Source organism: Elephas maximus, chromosome 24 (assembly GCF_024166365.1).
Source record: "Elephas maximus indicus isolate mEleMax1 chromosome 24, mEleMax1 primary haplotype, whole genome shotgun sequence".
Lineage (NCBI taxonomy): Eukaryota > Metazoa > Chordata > Mammalia > Proboscidea > Elephantidae > Elephas > Elephas maximus.
In genome coordinates this window covers 20,740,772-20,755,627 of record NC_064842.1, presented here as the reverse complement: position 1 = coordinate 20,755,627, position 14,856 = coordinate 20,740,772, and the positions used below count along the sequence as shown (strand labels likewise).

Genomic DNA, 14,856 nt, shown 5'->3' with positions numbered 1-14,856 from the left:
GAGGCCCTTGACCGTGCAGGGAGAGGGGGCGCCTCCGGGTGCTCGGCAGGGCCTAGGACGGTGGGGGCGCCTGCTCACCCCACCCCCACCCCCCGCCCCGCGCTCTCAGAGGTGGCGGAAAGCAGGTGCTGATGTGTAGGAGGCACACTTAGAACTCTGGCGAGGATTCAACCTGCAGAAGCACAATTGCTCAGTATGGGGGTGGGAGATGGGGCTGGGAGTTCCCTGGACGCAGTGTGGCTCGGCCAGTGCTGTGCTTTGTGTGCGCTCTTGGACTAGCTGAGTATCAGAGGAGGCTCGTCCCGGCTGCACACAGCCACTCCCTAATTTCCCTAAAACTCTAAGACTGAAGAAGCCTTTATTAGCAGCATCTAAGATAGGGGGTAAAATCTACCTCCCGTTTTAGGCAATTGCTCTTTTCTTAAGCAGAAAATTCTCTGGGGGTGACTTAGTTTACAGGGCACTCCCATTGCCATGTGGGTCACAGGATTAGGAGAATGTCAGCACCCTGCCTCTTCCTCTTCCTCCCATGCACCTTAAATTGGTGGTATAGCAGCCTGTGAGGAGAGGGGCTGGCAGGATAAGGCTGCCCCCAACCACCACCCCACTGCGTCCATATCCTGTAGCTCCTCCACCCCTGTTGTAGTTTTCTGTAGGGGCAATTGTTTCTACTGCCTTTGACCCTTGTTTCTCCTCTGACCACTACCAAGGAGCTGACATAAAGAGATTAAATGCAATATGGACCATGTAACATACCTGGATTTTTTTCTTCTTAACAGCTTGGCAGTATTGCACAGGGAATTCCTAGTATACACAGTGGGGCTCTTGGGGAATGGGGGACATGGCTGGGAACTGTGGCCTGTACTCTGAGGAGTTCAGGGTGCAATGCTGAACCCACTGCTGGGCAGGCTATGTGCTGCCTGCTATCTCAGGGCGCAGCCCCAAGGCAGGATCTACCTCTGCCCTGATTATATCTGCCGTAATTTAGAAAAACGTGCATTTTTTTATTTTATAAGGAGCACACCGGCCAAGGCCTATTGAGAAAGAAAACGCCTGACCCTCTCTGGGACCATCCTGTGGGAATGCGCCCAGCCCTCTGAGTTAAATTTCAGCATCTTCCCTACTACCTGAAGGACTGCAAATCTTGTGCACAGAGGTGGTTTTTGGTTGGAACACCTAAAAGTTGATTGATGACATCGAGATGCTGTTAGACTGTATTATTCCAAAGCCATCGGAAACAGTTCTCTTTGCCACTTTCCTCAAGGCCAGGAGGTCTCCTGGGGTCCATAGGCATTCTGTTTACTTGTGCCACTTAAAAAAAAAAAAAAATGGAGTGAAGAGTGTTGGAAGTCTGGATTCCTTCCCTCACCACTCCTTAAAATTCAAAATTTGGCAGCCCAAATATTAAAAAATTGACATTGATTGTTCCTTCTTTCCAATGGTGGCATGTAACTTGGCAGGATCCATCTCTTCTGCTCTTGGTGCCCACTGGAAACCAAATGAGCCCTCCAGCAGGCCTAATCACTCTGATCTGTCATGGACCTTCTAGCTGGAAGAGTTATGCCATCATATTATCCCAACACTCATCACCATGTGGAAGACCCCCTTTTACTAAATGATTTATTACTCTTAGCAGAATTCCTTTGGCTGCAGATTTTATTTCTGAGTCACTCTGTTCAGCTCAACTGGTCGCCTTCAGTTACCGTGGCAACCAGCAGATGGGGTTCTTTGACAAGGGTCAGCAGGGAGGCTGCCTCGGTATAGACTGAAGAGGAGCTACATAAAAAGCTTTCAGCATTGGTAGTTCTATAGTGGACAGCCAGGAGTCATTATCGAATTACTTGCATTAAAATCTAATTAAGAGGTGTGCCAACAAGTGCGCTGAGTGATTGAATCTGGTTACTTAGCTGTTGTGGGCACCCTCTTGTTTGATCACACCTCTGTGACCAGTTCGCTGCCTGGAGGATGGTCAGTTATGAGGGAAATAGAGGCTGACGTCACCGCAGCATGGAACTTCATATACCATGGGCCTGTCTAGGACACTCCAAGAGGGTTTAGAGTCTGGAGCACCAGAAAGACCTCATCAGGGCACAGTCTTCCAGAAATTACAACTCTGACTCTAGAAACCCAAGGATGACAGTTATGCAAGACCCGATGCGTTCTGATAGTCCCATGTCTTCTTTTAAGACTATAGATGCTTTAGTTGCAAGTAGTATTTATCAAAATAAAAACAGGTCTGTTAACTGTTTCAGATTAAAGGGGCACGGCTTTTAAGTGCAGAGGATCCTTTCTGCAGGGGTAAAAAGGGTTATTGGGTCAATTGATGACATTGGAATTCAGTGAGTTGAAGGTATTATATCAGTGTTAAATTTACTGTAGTTGATAATATACTATGGTTTTGTAAGATAATATATCTTAGAAAGTACACACTGAAGTTTCTAGGGGCAAAGGGCAATGAGGTATACAACTTACTCTCAGCTCGAAAAAAAATCTTTTATATATATATATATACTATACAAAGGGGGCAAAATGATAACAATAGGTGAATATGGATAAAGGGTATGTGAGTATCCTTTATACTTTTTTTGCAACTTATTATAATTTTGAAATTATTCCCAAATAAGCAGTTTAAAAAGGGGGGAGGTGCTTCATTTTAGGTTGGGGATGGATACAGTATGAGAATCAGTGTGGGTTTTACTTCTAGCCCTTCTGTATGGCCTTGAGTCAGATTCTTGACGTGTCAACTCCTATCCCTGTTATTTCATGGTGTCGGGTTCCTCCAAAGGTATTAGAAGTTTAGTCGTGGTCAGATGGTGCTTATACTTACTTTAAGATGGTTGCAAGGTAGCAATGCAATAGATATTCCTATTAGAAAAGCATGAACCTGTACCTCTGTTTCCTGCAGAAGCATTGTTTTAAGCAGTTGGTCCATGAGTGAGTTTGGATGACACTGTCAGAGGCCTCAAGGGGCTCTCGAGGCTGAACATCTTGCCTTGGCCATTTGTCCATCTACTGAGTATGCACTGAGGGCCACCCACTATGATGCTGTGGGAGACCATCAGCAGCAAGAGTTTCCCAAGTTGGTTTTCAGAGTGTCCAATTTCCCAATTTTACATTCTTCACACCCACCTCAATCTATGGACAGGTCAATGCTATTCAAAATGTGGTTTCCAGCCATGGTCAGTCTTAAAACTGTTACTGCTCTGTGACAAGATAAGAACAGAAATCGAGAGTGTTTAGAAACTTTTATAGCAATTAGATATTGCTACAACATTTTTATTGTATTTCACAAAAATTTCAGCCTGCAGCAGATTGGAAATTTAAACAGACGTGCACATGCGCGCGCGCACACACACACACACACACACACACACACAAACTGGGCACTTCACTGAACTAGTATGGGAAACACTAGCCTAAGGATTTCTTCCTCTTCTCCTACACCCCCAACTCTCAGAAAATGATCCTATGAGTTTCCTAGTCTGTTACCTTTCTCAAGGAACTTGCCTTAAATCCTTATTTTTCAGTATGGGATAGAAGATTTTTCAGGATTTCTAAAAAATAACTTTGAAATGCTGCCAAGACCACTGAATTCAGAGTCAAGAGACACAGGTTGCAGTCCTAGATTTGCTACAGACAGGCTGCGTGACCTTGGGCAAGTTGCTTGTACTCTCTGGGCCTCGGTTTCACTGTAATGGCCTTGGATTAAATGATCTCTAAGGTGTCTCTGTTATTGGGTAAGGTGTCTCTCAGCTCTTATATGACATAATTCCTTTGGAGAAAGAAGCAGGGGTCTTTCCCTCCATCACTGCTCCTAGGCAGCCCCTTGTTCCACCTCTCCAGACATCCAAGGCTAATTGGGACTTTGAGGGAATAAAAAATTAAAGGGGCAGTACAGGAGCAAACCCTATGGGGCTGCTCTCCTCTGTCCTATAGGGTTGCAATGAGTTGGAATTGTCTGGTTGACACACAGCAACAACACAGGAGCATACATTCTCTTTATGGGAGGTGGAAACTCTTCACAGAATTGCTCGATCCTCAGAATGAATTTCTCTATTGAAAACCATCACTGAGTATGGTAGATTTGGGTAAAGAAAATGTAAGTGGCAAATCAGCCATTGAAACTGTCCTGACTTCCTGAGTGGGGATAACTAGTAGAATGTGTGCCAGATTCCTAAGCACATTGCTTATTCTTGATGACTCTGTGTGACCATATTAATGAAATGAAATTATGACAAAGGCAGCAGCAATTTTTAAATGTTGGAACAAAGTATGCAACTTTAATGTGATTTATTTACCAAAATTAATTACCTAGATCAGTAACTAGAGTAATTGGGTTTTTAAAACCTTAAACTTGGGAAAACTAAGTGTAATGTTATGACTACATAAATGGCAATATCTGAAGATAAAACCCATTGCCATCAAGTCGATTCCAACCCACAGCAACCCTATATATATATATATGGAGGCCTCGGTGTGCAGTGGTTAAGAGCTCAGGCTGCGAACCACAAAGGTCAGCAGTTCGAATCCACCAGCTTCCCCTTGAAAACTTTATGGGGCAGTTCTACTCTGTCCTGTAGGGTCGCTATGAGTCACTATGATTTGAAGATAGGACACAGTAAAATTCTATAAAATCACAATATTATAGAAATTTGGAGTTGGACAAGAATTTAAAGAATTTAGTCATCTTCTAACCTAGGGAATGACAATTTTTTTCTGTAAAGGGCCAAGAAATAAATATTTGAGGCTTTGCAACCCATATGGTCTCTGTCACAACTACTCAACTCTGCCATCGTAGCACAAAAGCAGCCGTAGACAATACGTAAATGACTGGGTGTGGCTGTTCCAATAAAACTTTATTTGTGGACTCTGAAAGTTGAATTTCACATAATGTTCACATGTCACAAAATGTTATTCTTCTTTTGATTTTTTTTCCCCAACTATTTAAATATGTAAAAACCATTCTTAACTTTCAAATTGTACAAAAGCAGGCAGTGAGCTAGACATGGCCTGTGGGCTTAAATTTGCTGACACTTGTAGCTATCCTCTCCTTTCACCTGTCGGGAAACTGAGATTCAGAGCAATCACGTGTTTGCTTACGGTCTGCTAACTGATGTCAGAACATTTTAGGAGCTGACTAGTATAGGTTCATTTTGACAGTTAGCTATTTTGGTAGTGAAAGTTGGAGTGAAACAAAAATTATCCTCCAGAAGAACTCATTTTGTATGTGTAATTAATATTGTGGATTATACTACACGTGAACATTCATCAGAGTCACACTGAGGGCCCATAGTGTTGGGCCCCACTCCCAGAGTTTCTCATTCAGTAGGTCTGGAGGTATTATTTTCTTGGTTTTATAAATGGAGAACCTGAGATTGAGAGAGAGATCTAGCCACTTCCTAAGGTGAAATAGCTAGTGAGGATTTTGGGGCCCGTGTTTTCAAGGCCACTGCTCATACAGCTCTTGTAGGGTTTTGTAACAGAATGGCAAATTCCATTAGTGTACTTAAAATTATTTAATATATATGTGATGCTTTTTCATGAACAAAAATATTACATATTAAAATGTACTTGTTCTACAGATGAAATTGCATGCCTTATATTTAGTATAAATTTTGTCCACTGGTCAGTCCTTCACTCGTTCAGATGCATTTATTGAGCACGGTCAAAATGCCAGGAACCTTGTTAAGTGGTGGAGATGGAGGGCTAGACAAGATCCCCTTCCCGCCTTTAAGACATTCTTAGTTCAGTTGGGGAAGCAGGCAAGCAGTGACAGTGGTCAGCGTGGAAGGGTGCTGACCTACCACGTGGAAGGATGACTCTATGCATAAGTTGCGTGGGAGCGCAGAATAGACCCCTCTTCCTATTGTCCCCAGAGGTGAATTCGGTTAAAGTCTTAGAGGACCGAGAGGATTTAACCGTAAGAGCCAGGAGAGGTAGAGGACATTCCAGACAGAGGACAAGGCACCCTCACAGCACCTGGAGGCACTGGGGCATTTCTGCAGAGGCTGAATGTGTGGCTGGGATGCAGGGTGCAGGTGAGGGCGGGAGGAGTTGTGAGAGAGGCCAGATAGTGAAGGTCCTTGTCACCACTGCAAAGAAGCTGGGGCTTATGCTTAGAGCTATAAAAAAGCATAGGTAGCCACTTCTTTCTAGCTATTGTGGGGAGTATGGACTCTAGGAGGGCAAGTGGAAGCAGACAGCCCCTGGCAAAGGCTTTTCATAAAGTTGGATGCGGAATGCTGACAGCCTGACTTCTGGGAGTGAGGGTGGAACAGCCTGGGGAGAGGTTTAGAAGGCTTGCTGATTTGCAAAACCGGATGGATAACTGGATGTGGGTGTTGAGGGAGAAGGAGCAGGCAAGGAGGACTTGGGAGACAGGATGATTAGGGCCGGCTGACCCACCAATGTGAAAGGGAAACGGAGGTGCTCTGAAGGATGAATCCAGTGTGTACATGGTGAGTTTGAGGTGGCTTTAAAGTGCCAGTGAGACGCCCAACTACATAGTCCCATAGAGGAGATACCTGAGGCAGAGATCCGGTTTTGAGAACCGTCAGCCTCTATGCGGTATTTGGGGCTTGAGTGCATATAAAACAATTCCCAGGCTGAGGGTCTAAAGCTTGAAGACCCAGCCCTGGGGCACACCAGCATTTGAGTTCTAATGGAGAAACAGAAATGCTTGAGAAGGAGGCGCTAAAGAGGTAGGGGCCCAGGAGAGAGTTGTGTCCCGGAAGTCAAAGGAGGAGAGTGATGAGTAGCGAAGTTGGTCCTTGGCGTGTCATTGGTGGCTTCGGTAACCCTGGCTATACATACCATTGCTATCTGTGTGAATTTCGGTAAGCGACTTACTCCTCGTTGCCTCACTTTTCTCGGTGCAAAATGCAAATGATAACAGTACCTACCTTGTGGTGTTAAATTAGTGAATGTAAAATACTCACTGTAGTACTCCCTGGCACCTAGTAAATGCTCAGTATACATTAGAGGGTACTACTGGGAGTAGTAGAGAAATGAGTTCATAGTTCACAGTGAAAATAGTTGCACCTTTTAAACCCACGTATTGGTTGAAAAGGAGCCCTGGTGGCAGAGTGGTTAAGTGCTGGGCTTCAAGAGGCCAGCAGTTTGAACCCACCAGCCACTCCTCGGGAGACTCAGGAGAAAGATGTGGCAGTTTGCTTCCAAAAAGATTTACAGCCTTGGAAACTCTGTGGGGCAGTTCTACTCTGTCCTATAAGGTCGCTGTGAGTTGGAGCCTACTTGTTGGCAATGGGTTTTTTGGTTGAAAGTTTTCTTCATTTACATAAGGAGGCCCCTTCTTTCATGGAAACTGTGGGTCTGAGCATTTTAAAAAGACTTTTCTAAGAAGGGAAAGGAAAAGCTTTGCTGTAGCCAGAGTGACCACAGGAAGGGACTCTGGTCTGAAAACTTTTTAGAACAAAAGACACTTTATAACTATAAAAAAAAAAAAAAAAAAAACCTCCCATCTCCAGCTCCCAGGTGAAATGACTGAGTGAAAGGAAAACCTCTGATTAAGAAAACATGCATGCGTGAGGCTCCCGGCTGCATGTTTTCATGCTGCGCTCTTGGAGAGAGAGAACGGGGCTGGGCTGGAGAAGCAGCAGAGGGCCGTGTCCCGCGGCGCTGGTGCTAGGTTCACAAGTGTTCATTTGATTATTATATCTCATAACTTATTTACACAGTGCATATATTTTGTATGTATCACATACAACATAATAAAAAAATTCAAATATATGTACTCACTTGCTTTCACAGTATTCATAGCAAATGAGTTTGTCTGAAGGAGAGGACCAGAGCTGGCAGCTTGCACTGGTTCTGTTTTGCATAAGATATTTTTCCCAGCCCACTGAGATCTATAAAGTTGTTTTGTATTTCACCACTTGCTCCATTTTATCTTGAAGTTTTGCATATTTAAAAAAAAATGCTAGTTCTGATCATGCTTTTGGCGTGTGGCTGAGAAGATCACCACTGGACCAATAGAGAGCTGCCCAGGCCCGGTAAGAGTCCTCTGAATGTTGTGTTCCCATGGTAACTGCTGCCCCTTCCACTCCTGTAGTTCCCGGGATGCCTTTGCTTCTGAGACCTGGTGCTGACCGCTCTGCCAGCATGGTTGCAGCTGCTTCTTCCCAAGACTCCCCAGTTCTGGCCTAGGGGTGGTGACTGTGTACCTGCAGGTCCTTAAGGAAATGGGCCCTGAGCCCCTGGTTAGGATGGCAACACTGTCCTGGGTTGCCGAATGGCCTAGAAAGGTCATTTCTCATGGGCTGGCTGGCCTGCCATGCCCCGTGAGGGCAGGGAGAGCACCAGGTGCTTCATGGGAGAATGGAGACCTCCCACTGCGTCAGGGCCAGGCCTGGCCATAGCTCCCGAGCATCATGACACCACTGCACAGATATCCAGTGTGTTCTGGGGGTCTCTGGTGAGACACAGGTCTTGGGAAAGAAGGGTCCAGATTAGGGATTGAGCTCTGAAATGGGTGTTGCTGCTGTCTCTCCTCCTTGCTGTGTGGGAGCCTGTGTGGTGTGTAGGCTGCTGGGTGTCTTTCCCGCGGTGGGAAGGCGGGGTTAGGGGAGAGGCTACTGCCTCCACAGACTTAACATAAGTTAAACGGCCCGGCTAATGGCAGTGGGCTCTCTTAATCGATCACTTTATGCCTGTAGACAAATGGCTAAAAACAAGAGTCCCAAACAGAACAAAAATTGCAACCTGTCGAAATGATAATTATGATCTGAACCTTGAAAAGAAGTTTCCAGACCTATAAAGATAGAGAGGAGTAACATTCCAGGCAGAGGGAAGGGCAGTTGGAAGGTCTCAGGTGGGAGGAGCAGAAGGCAGGGGGCTTCCAGCAGGGGAGGGGAGGGCAGAGAGCTGGGCAGCACCAGGCCTTGCCTGGGTCAGAGAAGGGGTGGGGTCTATGGAAAGGTTCAGTCGAGAGTGGCTGTGGCCACAGAACCTGTGTTCCGCCTCAGCTTGGCAGGTGTACTCCTGGCCCTAGCCAGTGCTCTCATCCCCCAGGGCAGCTCTCCCACAGCTACCCTAGTGCCTTCCCTCTTTTTCTCAGCAAGCAATCATGCCTTCTACCTGGGAGAGAAAATGGAGGCTACTGAATGTGAGCTCCCTCAGCTCCTGCCTTGGTGCCTGCTTTCCCTCTTGCTTCAAAGAAGAGGCTTCCTTCCATCCATTCATCATCCGCCTTGAGAATTTCTCCTCTCCTCTAGGGTCTCTTTCCCTCAGCTCAAGTCTCTCCCATCCACTGCACTTGCCTAGCTACCCTCTCTTCAGCCAAACCCCTCAGTCTCCCCTTCTCCCACCGCTATAACCACGCCTCTGCTCCTACCTTCTGTGCAGGGCTCTGGCGGACTGCCAGGCGCCTCTTCACTCGCCCCACCACTAGGGGGCATTTCACACAAATTGGTCACTCCTTGAGATCCTGGACTTCCTTGACCTCAAAGTTCTTCTCTCCTGGATTTCCTCCTACCTTCCTTCCTCCTTCCCGGTATCTTCCTGGCTTGTCCTCTTTTCAGTGTTGTCGTTCCCCAGAGCTCTGTCCCTGGCCCTTTCCTCTCTCCAGCACAAGTTCTTAGCCAGTAGGTTGTGGGAGATGTGGATATGTGTGTTTATAACAAGGTTCTCCAGCTATAAATCTCTGCTAGCCTTTCCTGGGTGAACCTGACCTCACTTTCCTGGCCTCATTCTTCAGCAGATAAAGCCCCAGTCCCGACTCATCCTTGGCCCCAGTCCACATAACTGGTTTGTGGGTGTCTCTACCTGCATGCCCCACAAGTCCCTCAGATTCATCCTAACCAAAACTGCTCCTCTTTGCTACAGACCAGCGCCTCCTCCTGTCCTGTCTTGGTAAACGGCACCATCACTGTCTGCAGGATAAAGTCCACGTCTGTCAGTTTGGCTTACGAAGCTTTGCTCAGTTCAGCATTACCTTCGTCTGAGCAGCCCTCAGGCTCTGCTCTCCCCAGGGCCCAGCTCGGAGCTCCCAGATGCTCCTATTCATTTGCAGTGCTGCCTTCCTTATGGCGATGCCCTGCCCCTGGCCCCTGCCAGACCAACTCACTTGTCTCTTCACATTCCAGTTTACTAGAAGAGTGACTAGGCATTTAGCCTGTCTGTGCCTCAGTTTACTCATCCTTAAAATAGGCATAGTAGTTTCTGTCTGATGGGATTGTTGTGACCACTAAGAAAGTTTAGAAATGATAAGCACTTGTCACAGTGCCTGCCACGTGGTAAACGCTCAGCAGATGCCATTATTGTTATGATCATGATGAGCTGCCTCCTAAGTAGAACCTTCCAGAACGTCCTGCCTGCCTTGGTGACCACTTGCCTTTCTGCCTTCAGAGTATCCTGTTGAATTCAGCACCTATTTGTTTCAAAATTGGCCTCTCATTAATTCACAGGGAACGCCCTGAGGGCAGGGGCTATTTGTCATTCTTGATGTATTCCCAGGATTGAGAGATGTTTAACAAAGGCTAGTGAATTTGCTAAATTAATTTAATGAATTAGTTAACCACTAACAGTGGTTAGGAAACTCTGGTAGCGTAGTAGTTAAGAGCGTAGTAGTTAAGAGCTACAGCTGCTACCAAAAGGTCGGCACTTTGAATCCACCAGGCGCTCCTTGAAACTCTATGGGGCAGGTCTACTCTGTCTTATAGGGTTGCTATGAGTTTGGAATCGACTCAGTGGCACTGGGTTTGGTTTAACAGTGGTTAAGAACACAAGTCACTGGATTTGAATCCATGCTTTACCACTTACTTGCTATGTGACTTCGCACAAGTTAATTTTGGCTCTTTTAGCCTCAGTTTTCTCATCTGTAAAATGGGGTGATAATACTGGCACCTACCTGATAGGATTGTATAGGAATTTGAATTAGATAATCAATGTAAAGTGATAAGCCCAGGGGCTCACTAAATATAAGTAGGGGTGGTAGTTGCAGCTGTGGTTGGCTGAAGACATGAACTTAAAAAGACAACAAAAATGAGAGCCATAACTACAATGGAATAAAAGATTATGTGCTTTGGGTTACCCTGAGAAATCTCTTCTAATTAACTGTAACCAAATATTCATTGACAGAGTGTAGGCTGGGTTGTGCAGTGTTTGGGGGACAGCTTTTCAAAAAATAGCTTTTTAATTTAAAAAATGTATTTATTTTTCTAATCTTCATAATGGCCCTTGAAAGAGCTGCCACTGAAATATATTTTTGTAACAACATTGCTTTTATCTAAAATCCATTTTATTTTGTTGTTTTACAAATGTGAGTCTGGCTTTGTTGTTGTTTTTACCTTTTCCAGGCTGTGATTGATTTCATTGCTGCATGTGGAATGACAGAAGAGACTAACCCCAGAAAAGGAAGGTGTATGATTTAAAAAAAAAAAAAAAAAAAAATTTAAATTTTTATTGTGCTTTAAGTGAAAGTTTACAAATCAAGTCAGTCTCTCATACAAAAATTTATATACACCTTGCTGTATACTCATAGTTGCCCTCCCCCTAATGAGACAGCACACTGCACCCTGTATTCCCCATGTCCTTTCAGCCAGCTTCTGTCCTCCCCTGCCCTCCCATCTCCCCTCCAAACAGGAGCTGCCACATAGTCTCATGTGTCTACTTGAGCCAAGAAACTCACTCTTTACCAGTATCACTCTCTTATAGTCCAGTCCAATCCCCATTCTAAGAGTTCGCTTTGGGAATGGTTCTATTGGGCTAACAGAAGGTCTGGGGACCATGACCTCCGGGGTCCTTCTAGCCTCAGTCAGACCATTAAGTCTAGTCTTTTTATGAGAATTTGAGGTCTGCATCCCACTGCTTTCCTGCTCCATCAAGGATTCTCTGTTGTGTTCCCTGTCACAGCAGTCATCAGCTGTAACCGGGCACCATCTAGTTCTTCTGGTGTCAGGCTGGCATAGTCTCTGATTTATGTGGCCCTGTCTGTCTCTTGGGCTCATAATTATCTTGAGTCTTTGGTGTTCTTCATTCTCCTTTGGTCCAGGTGGGTTGAGACCAATTGATGCATCTTAGATGGCTGGTTGCTAGTGTTTAAGACCCCAGACGCCACTCACTAAAGTGAGATGCAGAATGTTTTCTTAATAGATTTTATTAAGGTGCATGATTTTTAAAGGGAGGAAAACATGCGTAAGAGACACTGCTTGGGGTGTTCATGTTGGAATAGAAATGAGTCAACTGTAAGTCCATGCTTAGCTCTTCAGCCTGGATGAGGGTGAGGGCTTTGGCTTCCTGGAGGGAGGGCAGGCAGGAAGGCAGGTTTTCTCAAGGGCTTCTACTCACCTCTGCGGTGCTTGGGGCTTGGTGCTTATGCTGGGAACCCTGGTAGCAGGCTTCCTGCTATAATGCTGGCTCACACTGGGGATTTTATTCAGCCATCTGGGTGGGACCTGGGCCTACAGTTTGCACAGCACAGCCCGCCCACCAAACCCCATCTGGGCTCTGAGGACTCCACAGGAGCAAGACCTCAGCAGGATGACTCTGGATCAGGCAGTGTCCCTTTTCTGGAGCCCACAACCACATGCTGGACCCACCAGCCCACAGCCCCATTACCCCATTGAGCAAAGCCAGGCGAGGCACCACATGGAGAATGGCCACATTGGCGCCCTTCTTGCCATTCATTGAGCCTTAATGGTGGCATTTGTCTATTACGTGTTTCTGTTGCACTCCTTTCGAGCAAGTGGGAAGCCAATGGGCTGTGTCCTCAGTAGCTGTTACACCTGTGGGTCTTCCCCGCCCCACCTCCTTTTGGTTGACGGGAAAAGCCACCTGAGGGTCTAGAGAGATCAACTGCTAATGGAATTGTTGTCACCTGTCTGATTTAAATATTCAAATGGTAGCTCAGTCTGCTTCTCCAGAAGAAGGCAGTTATCATCTCTGCGTCTTCAGATGCATTTATCTGAGTGGGTGCTCAGATAAACAGAGGCTATGTGCATGTGTCAGTGGGCCAGCCTGCCCACGCAGGCTCTTGGGTGCTGGTACCTGCACCCACCAGGCTGCTGGCCAGGGCTTCTCTCCCAGGGTCTCCCCACTCAGCACGGTGGTGACGCAGGAGCTGGGATAGGAGAAGGTACTGTTTGGTCTGCCACAGTGGGGGGTCTGGAGACCGTGGTCTCAGGAAAAGATGGTCTCATGTCACAGGCATGACCACGTGGGGGACAGATTGTGCTTCCCAAAGTGGCGGTGCCTGTGACATCACCAGAAAGAGACTTACTTCTTCCTTTTCCGAGACAGAGGTAGGACAATGGGGCGGGGTGGGGTGGGGTGGGGTGGGGAGAGTGTTATCATTTATACAATACAGAAACAGGGACCACTCATAACTGGACAGAAGACCTTAGCTGTTCTGTTTAGCTCCATCTGAGCCAGGGAACTGGAAAGCTGGGCAGGACTGCAGCCAACCTGGGGCTGAGGGAACTCGGCCCTGAACAGCTACAGACATAGGAAAAGAGAAACAACCCGTGCCCTTAGTCCCCGCAGCTCTTCTGCAGTCAAGCAGGAAGCAGGATGCAAGTGGGCCCGTGGAATCGTGGGAGGCGGTCAGGCGGTTTGAGCATGCCCAAGGTGCCAAGGCTCTGTGGACAGCTGCAGGTTTCTCCTGTGCCACCACCCCCTCACCTTTGCAAATAACTGAGAGTAGCAGAATGCTGAGAGTGATTGAAAACAGGGAGCCACAGTGTTCAGAGGAGGGGCCAGGGCTGAGGGCTGGAGCAGCAGGAAAGGCTGCCTGCTGTGGCAGCTGGAACAAAGACTCAGGAGAAATGATCCAGGTTGAGAAGGGCAGGTGGGGGCGGGCGGGGTAGAGGGTAACACTTGGCAGCAGTGTCTGAGGAGAGTGTGAGTAAAGCACTAGAACACTGCTAAGTGTCCCAGAATGCAGTTGTACCTGTCCCCAGATGCTATAAGTCTACTTGCCCCCACCCTAAGGACAAATCTGTGGCCTCGTAAAGGCCTAGTTGTGCTCAGAGCCCAGCAAACGCAGCTGCAGGAGAACCTGAGGGCAGCCTGAGGCCAGTGTCTGTGGACAGGGTCTGCAACGTCCCTGACTGTGCTGGGCGTCTGACTGGAGTTTGAAAGGCACCCTGAGCTTTTTATCCCCCTTTCTTGTGAAAACACAGGCTAATTTCCCTGTTGGTGCTTTTAATCAGGGATGGCTGTGAGGAAGGGCATACGACATCTAACTGCTTTTCCAGAATGGTCTGGGTAGTTGTTCCACTCTAAATATAATCCAAAGCCTACATTCCACGTGTGTGTGTGTGCTACTGGCCGTCGGAAGCCGTTTGTGGACAAATGACGATAATAGTTTGAGTGAATTAACAAGTCTGGAGAGGAGAGCCCATCAGCAGAACGACAAATTTAGGATCTTTAAAGACATCTGGTCAGTGATGCCGCAGCTCATGATTGACTGAGTGATTAATAATGGAAAGCCCTTACTTTAGTGTTTCCATTGTCCTTCGCCCACTTCCCCAGCCAGGGCGGGCTGTCTGCTCAGCTAGTGAGAGCGTTTCCACCTGGCCACTGGAGGCATGTAGGACCTCATCTCTGACCTCTGCTTGTGAGCTTAAGGTTTCAGCTTTTCCTCTACTTACCCAACTCATCTCTGCATTTTCTAGTTGACCACTCATTGAGAATGTTCCCAGTTCCCTTCCACATTTGAGACCAGTCCAGTAAACTTAACAAATATGTACCAAGGGCCCACTGCTAGCTCAAACTTTGCACCATCAGGGCTTCCAGCTGATTACATTTTGGAATCATAGTGCTGATACAGGTAGCAGTCAAAGGTGTTTAAAGGGCCAGTGTCCTCTCCAACCTCTGATGTCTGTGAACCCCATGTCT

At 46.8% G+C, this 14,856-nt stretch overlaps 1 protein-coding gene across 3 annotated transcripts in view; it reads left to right on the top strand.

Annotated features, from left to right (window-relative positions):
• SDCCAG8 (SHH signaling and ciliogenesis regulator SDCCAG8) overlaps positions 1-14,856 on the top strand; it is a 242,418-nt gene that overhangs the window by 215,181 nt on the left and 12,381 nt on the right. The window lies entirely within an intron of this gene.